The sequence below is a fragment of the Sycon ciliatum genome, chromosome 10 (assembly GCF_964019385.1).
Source record: "Sycon ciliatum chromosome 10, ocSycCili1.1, whole genome shotgun sequence".
NCBI classification, from domain to species: domain Eukaryota; kingdom Metazoa; phylum Porifera; class Calcarea; order Leucosolenida; family Sycettidae; genus Sycon; species Sycon ciliatum.
In genome coordinates this window covers 19,013,075-19,031,514 of record NC_088652.1, presented here as the reverse complement: position 1 = coordinate 19,031,514, position 18,440 = coordinate 19,013,075, and positions in this window count along the sequence as shown.

Below are 18,440 nucleotides of genomic sequence, written 5' to 3'. Positions count from 1 at the left end.
TGCGCGCTAAGCAAGTAAGGGGCGCCGGCCCCGGTCATTCCACCAGATTTCAATGTTGACAACAGTGTTCTGGAATGACCATGGAACTTGATGTTGCCATACATGTCTCAGTGCATGTTTACTCAAGGAATGTGCACTTGGGCATTGATTAACTCATTCATATCTGTGCATTTATGGCCATGCGCATGCGTGCATATGCGTTTGCCTGTGTGTGTGTGGGGGGGGGGGGGGGGCGTGCATGTGTGTTGGGTGAATAAGACTTATGTGTGCGGGGAGGGGGAGGCATGTGTGTGTGTGTGTGTGTGTGTGTGTGTGTGTGTGTGTGTGTGTGTGTGTGTGTGTGTGTGTGTGTGTGTGTGTGTGTGTGTGTGTGCGTATATGTGTGTGTGTGTGTGTTGTGTGTGTGTATGTGTGTGCGGGAAAAAATGAAAAAGACCAAAAATAGGGATTCACTGGCCAGAAAAATCACTTCAAATAGCTGTATGGTGTAGACCAGGCTGAATAGTGACGGTCAATTCTTCAGCCTTGCAAGCTGTTGAATGGTGCAATCCTAGCACAAGTTGCTATGGCTTCTGCCGTAGCATTGCTATCATCGCCTCTGGCGATGGGCGTCAAAGGTCAGGTCAGGTGTGTGTGTGTGTGTGTGTGTGTGTGTGTATCGCTCTGTGATAACTGGCGTGGCATAGCATTGTTGGATGTTGTTGGTAAAGTTGTTGGTCGGCTAATTCAAAATCGGTTGCACTCTGTTGCTGAGCGGGAGCTTCCCGAATAGGGACCGGCGGATTCTGCTTGAAAAGGTGACAGATTCTGCTCGAAAAGCAGTAAAATTGGCAGAACCATACAAACCTTATGGCGGGCAATTCCTCGAATTCTGCTCCATTTCTTTATCCACATACCAAACATGCACGAAACGTACCAGAAAAAGTACCGAATTCTGCCAATTTTTCTGCCGGCAGAATCCGCTGGACCCTATTCCCGAATCACAGTGTGGCTTCCGCCGTGGGAGATCGTGTACGGACCAGAACTTTTCAGTGTATCAATCAGTCGAGAAGTTGTATGAACACCGTAGATCTACTGGAGGGTTTCTTGTCTTCATTGATTTGAGAAAGGCGTACGATTCGGTCCCGAGACAGGCTTTGTGGTGTGGTCTGCGGACACTTGGCGTGCCGGATCAGCTCATAGATCTCATTGCATCCTTCCACACTGGTATGCTGGCCCGTGTCCGTGTTGGCGATCGGCACACGGACCCTATCAGTGTGAACAATGGCCTCCGGCAGGGGTGCTCCATCTCCCCAGTATTGTTCAACCTGTATTTCAGCCTTGTGTTTGAGCGGTGGAATGCTGAAATGGCCCGAATCCTCCCCGGCTGGTGGCGGTTTCACGTCCAATCATAGTGTAAACGGAAACCTTTTTAATCGGCCACGCACCCGTCATCAATCCACTACCGTGTTAGATGTTGAGTTTGCTGATGACGCCGCCTTGTTTGCTCCGACTCTGGCTGCCGCACAGCTGGCATTGGAGACCTTTCATCGGATATCATCTGCCTTTGGGTTGACCATCAACTTCTCAAAGACCGAATTCGTGAGTTGTGGTACGGCTGCCGACGTATATGAGCCCCTGGTTATTGCAGGTCAGGAAGTTGAACATGTGTCCTCCTTCGTATATCTTGGCAGCCTCGTTGACCCTGACTCTCGTGTTGGCCTTGAGGTTGATCGTCGTCTTGCCAGTGCATCTCGTGCATTTGGAGCACTCCGCTGTGTGTTTAACACTCTCGGCCTGTCCATCCGCACAAAGAAAATGCTGTATGCGACTTGCGTTCTGACTGTTTTGCTGTATGGTGCTGAGTGTTGGCCGGTTCTTCGTCGTGATGAGATACGTATTGACAACTTTCATCATCAATGTCTACGGTGTATCCTGGGAGTCTCGCGCTGGGATCAGGAGTTGAATAATGTCCGGAATTGTGACCTCCGTAAGCGTTGGGGGGGGGGGGGGGGGATGAGGATCTGGTGTCGGACACTAATCACTATGCGCCGTCGCCGCCTCCAGTGGTTGGGCCATGTAGCTCGGATGCCTGACAACCGTCTCCCTAAGCAGTTGCTGTTTGGATGGCTTGACGCTCCCCGACCAGCTCAGGGACTTCGTCTTCGGTGGAAGGACAGAATACAGTCAGACATGAAACTGTGCCAAATTGATGAATGGTTTACTCTGGCCCAGGATCGTCAGCAATGGAGAGATGCGTACCGCACACGTGTGCAGCGTCCTGCCCCGGTACCGCTCTCTTACTTGATATGTAAACGGACATTCAAGAGTAAATCTGGACTCGGACGCCACAAGTGTTCTGCTGATCGCCAGCTGCCTGTAGCGGAACAGCCGGGCGCACGTCAATGCCATGCCTGCCTTCGGTGGTTCCGAAGTGCCGTGGACTTGCTGTGCACAAGTGCGCGATACCCGCCCCGGCATCACCGCCCACACCCCAGCGCATACCAATCACCAGCCATCCGTGTTGCAACCAGCACTGCGCTACCTGTGATCGCTGTTTTAAATCTGCTCCTGGCTTTCGGCGACACAATTGCAATCGTGGACGGCATCGTGGCGGAGCGGATTCCTAGTGGCAGTGCTGACTTCTCTCGAACTCTCTCTCTTCTACTCTCCCCTGTCTCGGGGGCGGCGTGGCCAAGCATTTGGCAGCTGTACACCAGGCCAGGTGTGTGTGTGTGTGTGTGTGTCACATGTGTGCATGCGGCATGCTTGTGTGTGCGTGCGAGGACTATTGACACATGTGCCCGCCCCTGCATCTCCAATTCTGTCAACCCCAATAAACACATGAGCCGATGATTGCATGCTGGAACCCTCCCCCGTGTCTTTCTCTCTCACATCCACCACCATCCCACACAGGGTCCTTGAGACCTACGCCAAGGCAATACGTACCGGTATGAAGGTCCATGTCAGTTGCCCAAAGCCGGTTCGCTTGTGACTTGGTTGCTGCTGGGCTCTGGTGCAGGGTGTAGCAGATAGAGTCTTCCTGGGAAGAACCATGCCATGGCGGGCACTTGGGCGACTGTAGTAAGACTATGAGATACAGTTCCTCCTGGACGCTTCTCCCCATTTTAAATCAGGAGGAGCGTCCAGCAGGCACTGTATCTCATATTGAACCATTTTTTTCCAGTCTTCTCGAGCCTTCCTCCAGCAGTATGTCCATCCAAACATATGCTGTTGAACCCTTTGAACCCATGACCCTATGACCCGTGCACACCATGCAGTGTTTTAGAGTTTCTCAGGGTTTACGCAGCTTCGGATTTTCTTTCGAACGCCCAAACGGTTCGTTGCTTTGTTGATGTTGGAGATAGTTTGTATTCAGTTCTCCTTCTCATTTTCCCCTTCCTGGCTAGCAGTTGGCCGTTTGTGTTCTCTTGCTAAATAATTGTACTTGACATAAACTGAGTTGGGACTCGTGTTGGCGCTTCACAATGCTCAACTGTGAAAGGTTTCCAGTAGTCTCTGACGTTGGCGGAAAAGTCCTGAACAGCTCGCTAATTGGAGTGGTTGTACGCTGCAATAACGTTCGATAAGGACTGCACGAGAAACTGTTCAACTAACTTTGAGAAGGGTGGCAAAATGGTGAATGCGAGGTGAAGACAGAACTGCGCTATCTGACAGCACGCCGCCACCTCTGTGAGAAGTTTCAAGTTTCAACTGGCGACTTCAGCGACAGTATGTGCTTGGCTTCATTCGCCATGGATTTATCTAGAATTTCTGAATACTTCTATTCCTGGATCAACTTCAGAACTATTAATAATAGTAATATGTTTGTTGTGGGCCATGGGAGTTACGTGTATCTGCTTTCCATCACCCACACGGCTGCAGTATCTCCAGTGTGTCGATGCTGCTCCTTGCCGCCGTTCCTTACCCTTATGCTCTTCATGTTATGCTCCCCTTGTGACTTGTCTTTCCTCCAAAGCGAAATGAAAACTTCGCTATTTTTCTCGGTTGGTTTGCGCATGCGTGATTTCGTTGGATGAGTGTCCATGTTGTTGCCCAGCAAGAAGATTGATGTTAGCTTTAGCACGTGTCCATGCACTTCATGTCGGTTGACATGCAGTTCGGTTGTCGGACTGTCAGTCATTAATATTTTGCTCTGTGTGGCGTGCAGTGTGTGAACTGTCGCTAGAAACTATCTATCTTTGACAACGTTGGCAACACGCTGAATGCGAGGTGGAGACCGAGCTGCGCTATGTACCCGGTACTAGTAACACCGTGAGAGGTTTCAACTGGCGCCTTCAGAGAAGTTCAGTGCAGTAGAGTGTACCGGTAAGTGCTTGGCTTCGTTCACTATGGATTCATCTAGAATTTCCGAGTCTTCTCTTCCTGAATCAACCTCCCTTGTCTGGTGTGGACCATAGAAGTTATTCTGTCCTCGCCAACCATGCGAATGTAGTGTCAGCAGTGTTTTGCTGCCTCACATTTGCCGTTGCACGTAACCTTGTTTATTGATGTTTGTTTTTTTATAATCCGCCCTTCCTGTTTTGTTCTCTCTGGTTTTCCTCTGAAGCGAAAATAGAAGTCTTTGCCAAAGTAAGTTCATTGGTCTTTGCATGCGTGAGTTTCGTGGAACGGTCTTGCCCAGCAACAAGATTGATGTAAGCATTCGTTCATCATCATGCACATGTACCTCGTCTAGGTCTACTCTCGTGCATGCAGTTTATTTGTCGGCATGTCGATATTATAATGGCCGTTGCTTTATGTGGCTTGCATTGCGAACTGTCGCTATTTTCACTCGCTATTCCGGCTAATAACTGGTGACCCGTGGAAAGACCATTCCTCCTCGGCAAGCATGTTATAATAATTGTGACGCATTGCAATGTGGGTTAAATTTCCGTTGTACAACAGTTGGATTTGTGGCAAACTTCCGGCAACATGTGTCTAATCTATAATGATCGGAGCGCGAGGCACCTTTCTTTCCGCACTGGGTTGCCTCGCTGTAGAATCTACTTCGAGTAGAGCCCCATCTACTGTTTTCGACGGCTGCCAGGGCAAGGTAGTTTGCTCGTCGCAAAATTCAGAGCGATTCCGGTAACTCATTTCTACAACTTCCTCCTTTGTTCTCATCAGGTATTTTGTCGTCTTTCGAGCGTCGTGGACTCGGGCTGAATTATCACAGTGATGCCCGCTTGCTAGGACGACCGGAATGCCCGCAGCGGACTGCGTTCATCAAAGGCGCTACAGAGTGGAACAGTGGATGGCGGGATGGCATCGCTCCCACAGCAAAAGGTACGCCGGCTTGTGGTTGTGGTGGTTTTATGCCTATTTCATGAGTGGACATTCCGGTGACTCAGCCAGTGTTGCATGTCCGGTATACATGAGTGTACCTACATAATTATGTTGTGGTCACTAGCAGCAACACTATACAATAGATATGGTTAACATTTTACCGTTCACGCTACTTTTCGACGGTCGGCGTGTAGAGGGTGAGTCTACTGTTTTTGATGCGTTTTCGAGACACGGTTAGCAGTTCGGCTTCTGAGTACTGACTCCTGACGCAACGATAGACGTGTGAGGTAACCCTAGTTAGAGTTCTATCGTCGAAACGGTACCAAACCGACGGTATTTGGGGTTTGGGGTACGAGTGCCGTTGGATCTAGTGCGTGAACTGTAAAATGCCATGTCTAAACACACAAAAAACGGTGCAGGCCGACCGTCGAAATAGCGTGAACGGTAAAATAACCATGTCCAATATGTGTTGGATAGCACTCATTATTGGATCGCCAAGTTGCCTGACCGTAATATAGGCTTTTTCTGCGGGGCCCTTTGACCAATGTAGAAGTTCGGATGCTGGCGATAGGGTGCACTACAAAACTGCTTCTCTGGAAATGTTCCAACTTCCTAATTCTGCTTCTCAGTGAATGTCATGCGAGACGACTAAACCAGTGGATGGGTATTGAATGGTTTGCACGGATGCATCATGCTGCCCATTATGATTTTATGAGTTCTTCGATTTTATTCTTTTGTGAAGGCTAACAGCCAGCTAAACTGCTAACCTGCTGATTCTAAGCAACAATGGGCGGCATGAAGGTTTCTGTGTGACTCCAGATCCAATACCCAGAGCGCATTTGGCATTTGTTTGCAATTTCCATATCCGATGACTGAATTCGACTAGCGACAGCACTGTTCCGGTTGTCCATTTCCATATCGAATTGACCCAAATACATGTAGTGCGCCACTTATCACCAGCATCCACTTACATGGTATGTGTGATTTCTTGGACCATTCAGTGTGCTCGTATCTACCGCTCTATGCATCAATCCTCCAACAGATGTCTGTGAGATTTTATCCTCACGTTATGTTCCCAGTCGGCATTATTGAACTTGCACTCATTACCCACCGCAAGGACTTTCTTGGGAAAATAAGGTTGTGAACTGCTTAATGTTCATGTCCCTGATTGCTGCATACGGTGTGCTACGATGATGGGAATCAAACACGGTTTTAGATCATCCTGAGGTCAGTTCCAAGTCTAGTTGTTAGAGAACGCACTGATCTAAAGCCCCCTTCTTGCTGCCATCTGGTAAGTTACGACATGTATCTACGCCTGCTTTCCGACATCATGATTATAATGGAGGTTATTTCTTCTGTATGTGCCTGTGTGACTGATGAGAAACGTGCAAATGGATTTCCAGGAGCATTCAGCTCGGCTTCTCAACAGCCGTCAACCGGACAGCATTCAATCCTGCTGCTGTTTCCTCTCTGCGTTTGCTATGCCACTGGGTTCAGATCCGCCGCTAGCAGTCTGGACTGGGGATTGTTTCTACTCAGCAGACTGCCTTTTAGCATGGGGAATCTTCACCCTAGAACTTAACCAGTACGATAATCCATATCAGAGGCAAGCAATTTGTTGACCATCAGTGCTAGTTTTATGGACAGTGGTTTCAAAAATGTTGTTGCTTCCTTCTACCATGGCATAATTTGATTTATGCCATTGCAATTTCATTCGTTTTCTTGCCTAAAATCCGGGACATGACATCTTGATGTGAGCCAGAGCACGCTAAAATATGACCACAGACCAAAAATTCGATTTTCAGTTTTTTGTTCAAAAATGATCAAACACACCTAATGTTCAATGTCTGAAAGTTTTGGATTGATTGGACATGTCTAAGTGTTGCTACAATGGTATTATATGCAGCACTGTTGACATGGTGAAATTCTATGTACATACAGCAATGGGATTGTCATTTTTGCACACAGTTGATATGTCCCTTGGTTCATCCTTTCCAGGTCAGTTCCTCTGTCCAGGGTCTTATAGCATGAGCTGACAGGTACTCGGCCACATCAAAATTTTCTATAGGCAGCTGAGCTGGGTGTCCGAAATACCTCCTGGTTGGAGCACCACTGGAGAACCGCCAGCGAAAACACGGTCAACATCTGTAGATGGCCGAAGAAGTTGGCACTCCACGTCCTCTCCATCACACTCCACCTGTACTTTCAGATATACAGTATACACTGCTGCACACAGTCTTCCTCAACATACTGGACGTCGCACTCATATTTCCCACATCAAAGCCCATCTGCACACGATTTTCTCCGCTCGCCAGAGAGTACTGCTTTCGCTGCCTATCCTGCGCATGGAGTGCGAGGATGTCGTCTTCTTCCGCTCCGCAGTACATTACTACTACTAGGCTCTTCCGTCGATACATCGACGACGATCAATTTTAGGCGATTCAGCGCAACATGGAATACAAACTCCAACAAAGCACTTACTTGCAACAAAGAAATGCATCCGGAACAGTCCAGTCGACGGAGGAGAACAACAACAGCGACTAGCGTTGCACTGCACTTCGTATTTTTTGCCGTGGAATTCAAATCGCGATTTTCTCGACTTTTTCCAAAAAAGCTGTGGTCATGTTTTAGCGCGCTCTGGCTCATGTACATTGATCTTTCTCCATGGTTCTGTGGATCGTTGTTTCTATTAGGCTTCAAGTGATAACTTCACCACCATTCTCTTTGCCACTTTGCTCTGTTTCTCTGCAGACAGGTTGTCGTCAATCTGATCTAGTGGGATGGGCCGCGGTCACACCTGCAACTGACATTTGATGCTGACCAGTGAGATTGTTATTGGCCGCGCAGGAGAGTAGTAGCTGTGTGCATTGTTCCCCACTCTGGGGCATTGCACATTCCTCCAGCTACTGTAAAAGCAGAAATTTTCCGTGGTGTTTTATTTTCGGTAACTTCGGTGCCAACAAATTTTACCGACAATGAAATGCACCGAAAATTTCGGTACTACCGGTGCAGCTATACATGTAGTACTAGCACACTTACCTGGAGAACGGGTTTTACCGAAGATTTCCCTCTACCGAACCGCCGGTTTTGGAGAATACCGAAAATATTGCACCACCAAAAATTTCTGCTTTTACAGTAACTTGACCACCAATTCCCTCTAGCCATTGCTACAGAACAGTCACACTGATGAGCCCCTGCTGTGATCGCTAGGAAGCAGCACTGGCCATAGCTCACAACAAAAAGGTAATGTTAATATGCCCTTGGCTTGATAGTCCATATTATGTTTTGCCACTGAAAAACTCGAAACCAGGAGAAGAATTCCACAGTAAAAACTGTAGGCAAGTAATGCTAATATGCCCTTGGCTTGATAGTCCATATTATGTTTTGCCACTGAAAAACTCGAAACCAGGAGAGGAATTCCACAGTAAAAATTGTAGGCAAGTAATGCAACTTAGGGGGTCAATAAAATGATGGAAGGTGATGTTTTGCAAAAGATTATGTTATTTTCCTGATTCTTAAAAAAGTGTTAACCCAACACAGGGTTTGACTGAAGGGTGGTCTCTAGCCGAGTCTCACGCGAACCGTGACGTTTTTTAAATATATATTTTAGGACAGGCCTAGTTGAGTTGATTTGAGTTGGTGAGCTGATCTACTCACCCCCCACCGCTCTAGGAGCTGCATCTGCGCCTTGAAGTGTGGTGGCGTTCCTACGGATGCGGAAAACACGGCCTTTAGCTGAGTCTGATGCGAACCGTGAATTTTTTATTTTTAGTTGGAGGTCCTTGGCCAATATCCATTTGAGCAGAGTTTGAGCAGAAAGATGATCTGACAACTTCGAGCACTATGCAACGTGTCAGCATTTTTGGGGTGTTGCCTACTGCATAGCCATTATTATGCTTGTTTAGATAATGTACATTTTTGGATGGTGGAGATAGCAGTTTGTACACATCCACCAAACCAATGACGTTTCAGGCACACTGATAGGCCTATATCCATATTGCCTGGAACCTACAGGTTGGATGTCCATGCGCTTGGTCGTGGTGGTGGTTGTGGCGGCAGTGGCGGTGGTGTGTGTACTATTCATCTACTTGGCTTGTACTAGAGCAGTGTTATGCTGCTCTTGGCTACTGCTAAATACCAACAGGGGGATCATACACCTCGACTTGTTTTACTTCGTTTTGTTGTGTATATGTGTGTATAAAAAATAAGGATTCACTGGCCAGAAAAAGCTGCTTCAATCAGCCGTGTGGTGTAGACCAGGCTAAAATTAGTGGCGGTCAATTCATCAGCCTTGCAAGCTGTTGAATGGTGTACTCCCAGCACAAGTTGCTATGTCATAGCTGTTCCATATAATCGCTTCCGCGATGGGCAGGTCTGAGGTCTGAGGGGTATGTGTGTGTGTGTGTGTGTGTGTGTGTGCGTGTGTGTGTGTGTGTGTGTGTGCGTGCATGCGCGTGCGTGTGTATGTTTGTGAGTGTGTGTGTGTGTGTGTTTGCAACCACCATGCAGTAAAATACCGGGTCAATGTACATTCTCAACAATATGTCGGCAACTGGACATCACCCATGGCAACCGCCACTAGTCCGCCTATTCACTAGCTACTGGGATAAGGTAGAGCGACGAGTTCAGAAATGTCGGCAACTGGACCTCACCCATGGCAACCGCCACTAGTCCGCCTATTCACTAGCTACTGGGATAAGGTAGAGCGACGAGTTCAGAATTGTTTTCACTAGGATGTAAAATGGCCCCAGCTCTGTTTGAGCGCTCTCCTATAAAAAAGCGGTGCCCTCCTACTCATTTCTCGATTTTTGTTTGCCATGCCATTCAACGAAAATGCAGTCGGTAACCAGCTACAGCGGGTTCATAAAGGCACCCTCATCTGGGGTGAAGTCGGGGGTTCGCCCCTGCATGTTGCATTTTGCATGGCAGGACACTTTTGGAAAATATAAATATGGGTTACGGGGTAATTATTCCTTGCTTGCTCCCCTTCTATTTTGACCTGGCTACGAGAACCCCACAGGTGTACCTAGTGATAGTGTGGGGTGGGGTGGGGTGTACCTAGTGATAGTGTGGGGTGGGGTGGGGTGTACCTAGTGATAGTGTGGGGTGGGGTGGGGTGTACCTAGTGATAGTGTGGGGTGGGGTGGGGTGTACCTAGTGATAGTGTGGGGTGGGGTGGGGTGTACCTAGTGATAGTGTGGGGTGGGGTGGGGTGGGGTGCACCTAGTGATAGTAAATACTAGTAAATGTTTCCTTCATATATTATGCTCAGGTAGATCATCTCAAGTATCCTAACCCCAATCACTTCTACCAAGAGTCCATAACCCTCAGAGTGTGCAACGCGCAATAGGGTCTTGTCACGACTCGTTTTCAACATAGCATCATTTTCATGTAGCGAATGTCGCGGCCTGCACGCGCAGCTACATGAAAAAGACGTAATGTTGAAAACGAGCCGTGACGGAGATTTGTTTGGCGTTGCACACTCTGGGGTTATGGACTCTCGCTACTACCCATGTCGGCCACCTCGCTACTACCCATGTCGGCCACCTCGCTACTACCCATGTCGGCCACCTCGCTACTACCCATGTCGGCCACCTCGCTACTACCGATGTCGGGCACCTCGCTACTACCCATGTCGGGCACCTCGCTACTACCCATGTCGGCCACCTCGCTACTATGCCGGCCACCTCGCTACTACCGATGTCGGCCACCTCGCTACTACCCATGTCGGCCACCTCGCTACTACCCATGTCGGCCACCTCGCTACTACCCATGCCGGCCACCTTGCTACTACCGATGCCGGCCACCTCGCTACTACCGATGCCGGCCACCTCGTTACTACCGATGCTCGCTACCTCGCTACCAACGATGCCGGGTGCTCTCCAACTACCGGCCTGAGCCAACGCCGTACCAACAAGGCTGTAACTCACTGCCACGGATGCATACAATGCTTTCCAACTACCTGTATGAGCCAACGCTGTACCAACAAGGCTGTAACTCGCTACTGCAAACACCAAATACCCAGTTACTATGGCTGTGATCGGCCACCCTGATTTCGAATGATTGGTTCCTCAACTGTTGCGCATATCACCCATTACGTTATAGCCGATGCAGTCAACACCAGTCAACGCCTTACTACTCGCTTGTTGTGTGTCACAATACCCCTGGCATGGTCGACCTTGTCCCCACGGATTTCAGTCACATCACAACCATTCATGCGCAGCTGTGCCTCTCTGGCTGGGATCATCTCATCGTTTTGGTTGGATCTAAACTCCAGCTCTCAGAAAGGTAAACCATTTTCTGATTCTGTTTGATGCATGTCTTCCTACTGTCGGTTGGCATAGTCATTGCCATGTCAGGTTTTTACATGCCAGTAGTTTTCCAACTTCATGCTTACCATGTCTTGGTCTTATGTTTCAGATTGTGCCTCTTGTTGAACCCCAGTGAATGCAAGGCGTGGGAATCAAAGAGTGCAATTTGTATACTGGCTTGTGGAAATATTTAGAAAGGACCCCAATGCCAATGGTGCTTATGCATGTTGTACAGATGTACGAAGTTCTGTAGGAGGGCCGTAGGTGTGTACATACCCGGTTGGGTGTTCATTGTGCTGCTGTACATGCGCATTTCACCAATTTAGCCTCATAATCCATGGCAAACAATCGCTTTTCCAGCTTCTTCAGTTGGGGATTGAACAAACGACTGGCTAGATCTCTGCCGGAAATTTTTTCCGTATGAAATGCCTTCAGGGCCCATTTCGTTGGGGAATAGCATTACACAGAATGAGGTCCTGCACATTCAACGCCCAACCGGGTCTACGGGATTTCGTGCATCTCTCCAACGTGCATAAGTCCTTTACCGAGTGAACAGATATTTGCATTTGCAGAAAGCATGCTTCTCAATAGTGCAAAGCCTCCATGGAATTCTCAAAAGGAAGAAATGAAAAATTAGGGAGAGTATTCAAGATCTTTATCCAGCAGAGACAATCCCCCCCCCCCTCCCCAAATATCTTGGGAATTATTTGCAGACCGCTTCCTGCCGGTTGACATTTGAAATACCCCTGCCTGGGAATTATGGTAATGGCATGCATGTACGTCGTAGGTAGATATAGACGTCCAGATTGTAGAACTAATTCCTGGTCCACACAAGGCCGATATTTGGCCAATTCTGGAATCGTACGAAAAATCCTCAAGGTCGGCGCAAAAAAATTGCCTAGTGTAGACGGTGTTGTCACGTGCGTTTCCCAAAATTTGTGTGGGTGTGTATACTTAAAGGGGAAGTATACCCTAAAATCAAATTTTCACCAGTTGTAGTCTTCTGGGTGCTGAGTCGAATGGTCTTGGTCCGAGGAAGCTGCAACGCTCCCTTCCTACTTGAATCCCAATCGAACTCGCGCACTTCCACCGAAACTGGGTGACTGCGCCCTACTAGATGGGGATTTGTATGCAAAATGTCACTAAAAGCGCCATTTCGTTCTTATAAAAGCACGGATGACCGCGATTGGCCCATATGTTGTAGTCTTTTGGACGCTGAGTCGACTGGTTTTGGTCCGAAAAGGCTGCGATGCAGCGTTCCTCCTTTATTCCCAATCGAACATGCTTGAACAAGCGGTCACGTGCTCCTGGGTGCCCAAATCACCTCGTCACCGCGCCAGCAGGCGACAACTTTCACACCAAGGTTCAACTCGAGTTCAACTCGAGTGACAGGACTGCACCCAAAAAAGGTCAAACAGGCTAGTAAGTTGTACCCTGCAGGCACGGTGACCAGGTGACTGGTGTACGCAGGAGCACGTGACCGCTTGTTCAACCATGTTCGATTGGGAATAAAGGAGGAACGCTGCATCGCAGCCTTTTCGGACCAAAACCAGTCGACTCAGCGTCCAAAAGACTACAACATATGGGCCAATCGCGGTCATCCGTGCTTTTATAAGAACGAAATGGCGCTTTTAGTGACATTTTGCATACAAATCCCCATCTCGTAGGGCGCAGTCACCCAGTTTCGGTGGAAGTGCGCGAGTTCGATTGGGATTCAAGTAGGAAGGGAGCGCCTCAGCTTCCTCGGACCAAGACCATTCGACTCAGCACCCCGAAGACTACAACTGGTGAAAATTTGATTTTAGGGTATACTTCCCCTTTAAAAGTAGGTCCGACCCAGTCGGCCAATTTCATGTCAGAATCGGTGTCGGAGCATCGGCCTAAAATCGCCGTAGTGTGGGCCAGGCATTAATTGCCTTTAAACGCATATCTGTACTAACGGGCATGTCAAGGTTATCGGCATGGCTTCTCATGGCTTGGAGCACCAATGAATGAAAAATAGGGGTTCCATTCTGATTCAAAATGTATATGCTCCATTCAAATGCAGGTATCTGCGCTGAAATTATGGTTCTCCCTCAAATATTATAACGGATGCATGTACCTTGTCCAATGTATTGTGGTGGTAAAGCCGCTGCTTGTGGGGTTTCTAGTTTTGACGCCATTTTGATTCCTGCAAGCAGCTTGTCTGAGGCTCATGATTGACCGTTTCAGGTTTGTGGTGTCTATTCAAATGATTCAAAATGTATGGACTATGAGTCCCATTCAAATGTACATTGCAGAATGATGTACCAGCCCACACAGAGGAACTACTTCAGTAGGAGGAGGCGTTTGACTGTTAACGCACAAAACCGAGCACTGCTTCATTACTTCTGTACCATTGGCCACCGATGTATTCATTATTAGTGTATTGGTACACTTAGCTCCAACAAGTTGACTAGCAGTGTTCTGCATTCTCTAGACTCGCCACTATAATTATGTAATAGCATGTTACTAGATATCCCGGTGTGTGGGGAGGTAATTCAGGATGGTCGGGTCAGCCATTATCACAGGTGACATTCCTGATCCATCTCCTAGCCTTTTCAGAATTCTGAAGGCCAAAAAAGAATCGCACTTCATTTTGAAAGAGGAATGGTACTAGTATGGAGAAGTCCACAGCGGTGCGACGGTGGCATGTCTGGTGCCCCTGTCCCCATTCAAATGTAACTGTAGTGAGCGAGTGTTCTGTTCAATTAGCACACACGTTTATGTTGACCTTGTACAACGGGGTGAGCCGTACATTGCACAATTCATACTTTGTGGCTCCCATACATATCTCCATAAGTTCCCATTTTCGTGGTTAGGAGCACTCTGGTGCTAGAGCAACGAGTAATCATAATGTCGGTGGTGTCACCTTTGTACCATGGCTGGTAGCTCGGCTTACTTAGAGCTCTGATAAGGGGTCTACATGGCCGAAACAGCTTGCTGTCTACAGCCACCGGGAATTCCCATTATTGATATGCATGTACCGAAAATAGATGAATGCTCCATATGTGTCCCATACACATCTCTATGGGTGACCCACTCAGATTTATTTTCTTTAAATTCAATTGTAAAACATTGTAAAATATGGTGGTGACGGGTTGAGGATCTAGTAAATTAAATTCGGTTGTGTTCAATGAAATAATTATGATTTCATGGATAAGCCAGCGTCTTGCAACCTTGCTTAGCCTAGTTACGGTTGGGAGTGTTCTCGGGCTGCACATGGCCATACTGGTGTCTACTCAGGTGTTTGAATTTCGTTTGAGCAGCAGTGTACAGGCACCCTGAAAATCAGCTTGTTGGATCTCTTTTTTTTCTTTTTAATTTTTTTCATAGTAAAGAACAGCCTCTTTTACGGGCAAAAGCAACACAATGATGAGAAACCACGCTTGTTCGATCTCGAGTGTAGACCAACTGGTTCTTGGCATGCAGCCACTTTTGCTCGCACAACAACACTTTGCCACTGTAAGTTGATATGGCCTATGGGTCTTGCAGAAGCCGATAGCCACTTGGACTGGACTGCAACTTCTAGTCTACGTGCTGTACATGAAAAAAATGAACATTGGATTGCAGCAGCACAACGCCTTGTAAAACTACGGTGCATGTAAACACTGACATTCTATTAACGTGCCAAGCGTTGCTTCACCCAAGGCCTACTTCATGCTACTCCTTAGGGCAGAGCAGTGAAGCTTTGATATTAATTTTACGGACGCTTCCAGGCGCGTGCCCCGTATGGGTTCCTGGGTGCCCAGAACCCCCCCCCCCTTTTTCACTCAAAATACAGAATTTTGCTTTTTTTTTTTGAGAATTTTCCCGGAGGAGGCTCCCCCAATCCCCCTTGAAGGGCACCGGTGCACGCGCCCCCCTTCAACATGCACATGTATGTCCTCCAGCAGGTTGCCCATATTTGTACGGGAAAGCTACCCCAATCCGGATGCCCCTAATCTACCGGGCACCTTTCTGATCTATCTAAAGCCATAGAAATTGGCTTTTCCACAAAAAATGCCCCCCCCCCAAATGTGTACTTGCATACAGTAAGTATGTATGTTCCGAGTTACGGGCAATTCATTCCCTAGTTACGCGCCGTGCTCGATCCGAGCCTGCTCGGGATTAGGGGAGTTATGCTGTATATCCTCTACGTTGCTGCATTCACAATACTGCCAGGGAACGCTGTGCTGGAGTGATATTGTCATCATCACCAATGACGCCTACATCCACATTTAACTTCATGCATGCATGCAGTCGAATCCATGACCTCATTGGAACAGCTAAGGTTGAGCCCAACACATGCTAGAGTAGCCAGGAAGATTAGAACAAAAGGAATTGTTATAGAATCGTTCGGCTTGCAGTGTTGTTTGTTGTTTCTGCATGTTGAGGGAGTTCAGCCATTGGCAAGTCAAGATATGTCTAGAATATTCAAGCTGGTTTCTTCTTGGTTTGTTGGTGGCTGAACTCCTTCGACACCAAACCGTTGAACACTTGCTGAACTCTGATTGGCTGAGGGCGGTTGCATCATTTCAGGTGTGAAGTTCAGAGCCCGGATAGGCTATAAAAGTAATCATTCCAGGAGGGGATGGTGGTCGGGGATTGGGATGGCCAGAATTTTCCAGTTTGCAGAGTTCTTCAGCTTGCAGAGTGTGGAAGGAGTAGAAACAACAAACACCATCAGATTCTGTTGTTTCTGCATGTGGAAGGAGAAATGTTTGTCATTTCTACTCTCTTTCAGCCATCCGGTCCGATTTGCATGTCCACAACAGCAGACTGAGTATGTAGCCCACATGGGGCACGTGCACCCCCCCCCCCCTAAAAATTTCGACCTAGGTTCAAGCATGCACATAATAAGAACCATGACGGACATGCTCCAGCAATCCTACACATATGCGGCCGTGCACCCCCCCCCCCCTAAAAGGGGAACCAGCTACGCCCCTGGTATGCTCATAATTGCACATTCACCAACATTTAGGATCTCTTGCTGGAACACCTGCACCTATGTCAGCTAGTTTTCACACTCACAAAATGCAGTGAGCGTACATCATGACTACAGACTCAGCAAATGAAAAATGTGCGGGAATGGAAAACAGACTGTTAGAAACACAGAAAGATCTAGAGAGAGGAGACAGGGAGACAGAGAGCAAGAGAAAAGAGAGACACGGGCTAGACTGTCCCTCCAGGAAATCGCGATTCCACGGATGCAACAAATTTCGCGATTTTCGCCCAAACCCGCGATTTTCAGCAAAATCCGCGATTTCCCGCGTTTTTTTGTTGTTTTCTGCACTATATCTCACTTTTTTATGCACTTTACACGCAGTGCTGTCCATGATCCTGTAGGTTATTTGCATAGTACGACTCGGACTACTCCCGAGTAGATACACGATGCAACAAATTTCGTGATTTGGCCCAAATCCGCAATTTTCTGTAAATAATTCCACGAATTCCTGGCAAGTTGTGCATCATTCCGCACTTTTCGTCGCATTTTTTGTTGTTTTCTGCCGCAATTTCTTGCGCAAGTTTTCGAGAGTTTTTTCCGCAAATTCCCGCAGGGACAGGCTAGAGCAGGAGAGAGATAGTGAGAGCCAAAGAGAGCTAGGGAGAGCTACCGAGAGTCCCAAAGAGAAGAACCGAGAACAAGAGAGACAGACAGAGACAGACAGACAGAAAGAGACAAACAGAGAGGTAGACAGAGACAGAGACAGCAAGGTAGATTCTTCAGAATTTCAGAATTTCAGAATTCTACCAGTCCTTCAAATATCCTATGGATTCTATTCCTGAAACCTGTGTCGCTGAACAGACAATTAGCTTGCAGCAACAACAAACGCCTTACTTCTTGAGAAGAATGGATGCTTGTTCATCAGCAATTGCCCGGTCCCTCTTACTCTCAGATACTGACCAACATGATACTAGTCGCAGACCCTCTACAGTACAAAGGAGGAAAGGATATGGAGGGAGAGGTAGAGAGTGTAGGAGTGAGTGAGTGGGTGAGTGGGAGAAAGATAAAACAATTGGTCAAAGCCCATTGGCTTTTTATGCCTTAACCTATTGAGAAGAGAGCAGAGTGTGCTGTGCTGTTTATGTGAAAATCGACCATCTTGATTGGTCAGGTATGAAAGTCACCAGGAAAAAAGTACTCCAACCAGGAGCACAAACGGCAACCATTTTTTATACGTTTTCTAAGCACTTGCAGACTCCATTCGTTGCAGTCATTTTTCTCAGACTTTTCCAATTTTAGTCTCTCAGACTTTTGAATAATAATAATAAATAAGTATTATATTGAAAATTTAATGGGAATGGGATGAACTTCAAATTCAAGGTGAACAGTCAGGGGAAACGAACTGGCAGAAAAATGCTAACCCCACCAGGACTCGAACCCGGGACCTTGCTTATCATGAGCAATGCTCTAACCACCTGAGCTATGGGACCAGGCCGAACCTAGAAGGCACTGCCAATTGTGTCAGTCTGAAGGCAGCTCACAGCACCTGCCTGGCCTGAAATACTGATTGAACACTCTTTTAAGATTATCATCAATGGTTGTCATCACTCAATGAATGGAACAAACACATAGAGCAAAATAGGACAGGGAGAAAAGGAGAGAGTGAGCATGAGAGAGAGCCTCGGAGAGAGAGAGTGAGCATGAGAGAGAGAGAGAGAGTGAGAGAGAGAGAGAGAGAGAGAGAGAGAGAGAGAGAGAGAGAGAGAGAGAGAGAGAGAGAGAGAGAGAGAGGGAGAGAGAGAGAGAGAGAGAGAGAGAGAGAGAGAGAGAGAGAGAGAGAGAGAGAGAGAGAGAGAGAGAGAGGGAGAGAGAGAGAGAGAGAGAGAGAGAGAGAGAGAGAGAGAGAGAGAGAGAGA